Genomic DNA, 2,500 nt, shown 5'->3' with positions numbered 1-2,500 from the left:
GTACTTGGCCTTGTGTTGGCCCCCTATCCCTCATCAAACCTCTGAGAATTCACACCCCCTTAAAGAGCATTTGAGATTTTACAGGTTTGCTACCAGTAGCCGTTAAAGTGTCTGAAATGGGGACACTTTTTTCAAACGGTCACAAAATCTTCTCTACTTCGAGTTTTTAGCTGAATTTTTTTGTGCATGCCAACAAAAATAGAAGGATCATGCCTACAAAATTTGGAGCCAAAAATCCTTATAAAAAAATTTTAAAAAATCCCGAACCGCAAAAAGTTTCGAAAATCATGAAAAATAGAAAACGAGTCATCTTCCAACGAAACTTCACGTGAAGGCTTAGGGGACCATTGTATGAATTTACAAGCCATAAAAATGGCATTGGCACGGCAGAAATTTGAAGATGTGCCTAAACCCACCAGGGCCCAGCGTGTGCCGATGGTGCTCGAGGCAAGCGCCCGCACCAGGGCCAGCGTGTGCCGACGGTGGTCGAGGCAACCGCCCGCACCAGGGCCGATAGTGTGCCGATGGTGCTCGAGGCAACCTGTCGCACCAGGGCCCAGCGTGTGCCGATGGTGATCGAGGCAACCTGCCGCACCAGGGCCCAGCGTGTGCCGATGCTGGTCGAGGCAAGCGCCCGCACCAGCGCCCAGCGTGTGCCGATGGTGCTCGAGGCAACCGACCGCACCAGGGCCCAGCGTGTGCCGATGGTGCTCGAGGCAACCTGCCGCACCAGGGCCCAGCGTGTGCCGATGGCGCTCGAGGCAAGCTCCCGCACCAGGGCCCAGCGTGTGCCGATGGTGCTCGAGGCAACCTGCCGCACCAGGGCCCAGCGTGTGCCGATGGTGGTCGAGGCAACCTGCCGCACCAGGGCCCAGCGTGTGCGGATGGTGCTCGAGGCAAGCGCCCGCACCAGGGCCCAGCGTGTGCCGATGGTGGTCGAGGCAACCGCCCGCACCAGGGCCCAGCGTGTGCCGATGGTGGTCGAGGCAACCGCCCGCACCAGGGCCCAGCGTGTGCCGATGGTGGTCGAGGCAACCTGCCGCACCAGGGCCCAGCGTGTGCCGATGGTGGTCGAGGCAACCTGCCGCACCAGGGCCCAGCGTGTGCCGATGGCGCTCGAGGCAACCGACCGCACCAGGGCCGAGCTTGTGCCGAAGGTGGTCGAGGCAAGCGCCCGCACCAGGGCCCAGCGTGTGCCGATGGTGGTCGAGGCTGCCGATGATGGTCGAGGCAACCTGCCGCACCAGGGCCCAGCGTGTGCCGATGGTGCTCGAGGCAACCGACCGCACCAGGGCCGAGCGTGTGCCGATGGTGCTCGAGGCAAGCGCCCGCACCAGGGCCCAGCGTGTGCCGATGGTGGTCGAGGCAACCTGCCGCACCAGGGCCCAGCGTCTGCCGATGGTGGTCGAGGCAAGCGCCCGCACCAGGGCCCAGCGTGTGCCGATGGTGGTCGAGGCAAGCGCCCGCACCAGGGCCCAGCGTGTGCCGATGGTGGTCTAGGCAACCTGCCGCACCAGGGCCCAGCGTGTGCCGATGGTGGTCGAGGCAAGCGCCCGCACCAGGGCCCAGCGTGTGCCGATGGTGGTCGAGGCAACCGCCCGCACCAGGGCCCAGCGTGTGCCGATGGTGGTCGAGGCAACCTGCCGCACCAGGGCGGAGCGTGTGCCGATGGTGGTCGAGGCAACCGCCCGCACCAGGGCCCAGCGTGTGCCGATGGTGGTCGAGGCTGCCGATGGTGGTCGAGGCAACCTGCCGCACCAGGGCCCAGCGTGTGCCGATGGTGGTCGAGGCAACCGACCGCACCAGGGCCGAGCGTGTGCCGATGGTGGTCGAGGCAAGCGCCCGCACCAGGGCCCAGCGTGTGCCGATGGTGGTCGAGGCAACCGCCCGCACCAGGGCCCAGCGTGTGCCGATGGTGGTCGAGGCAACCTGCCGCACCAGGGCGGAGCGTGTGCCGATGGTGGTCGAGGCAACCGCCCGCACCAGGGCCCAGCGTGTGCCGATGGTGGTCGAGGCTGCCGATGGTGGTCGAGGCAACCTGCCGCACCAGGGCCCAGCGTGTGCCGATGGTGGTCGAGGCAACCGACCGCACCAGGGCCGAGCGTGTGCCGATGGTGCTCGAGGCAAGCTGCCGCACCTGGGCCCAGCGTGTGCCGATGGTGGTCGAGGCAACCGCCCGCACCAGGGCCCAGCGTGTGCCGATGGTGATCGAGGCAACCGACCGCACCAGGGCCCAGCGTGTGCCGATGGTGCTCGAGGCAACCTGCCGCACCAGGGCCCAGCGTGTGCCGATGGTGGTCGAGGCAACCTGCCGCACCAGGGCCCAGCGTGTGCCGATGGTGGTCGAGGCAAGCGCCCGCACCAGGGCCCAGCGTGTGCCGATGGTGCTCGAGGCAACCGACCGCACCAGGGCCCAGCGTGTGCCGATGGTGCTCGAGGCAACCTGCCGCACCAGGGCCCAGCGTGTGCCGATGGTGGTCGAGGCAAGCGCCCGCACCAG

This window comes from Durio zibethinus, unplaced genomic scaffold, assembly GCF_047325235.1.
Source record: "Durio zibethinus cultivar Kanyao isolate XHJ-2024 unplaced genomic scaffold, ASM4732523v1 HiC_scaffold_1, whole genome shotgun sequence".
Lineage (NCBI taxonomy): Eukaryota > Viridiplantae > Streptophyta > Magnoliopsida > Malvales > Malvaceae > Durio > Durio zibethinus.
Note: the sequence above shows the minus strand (reverse complement) of the source record.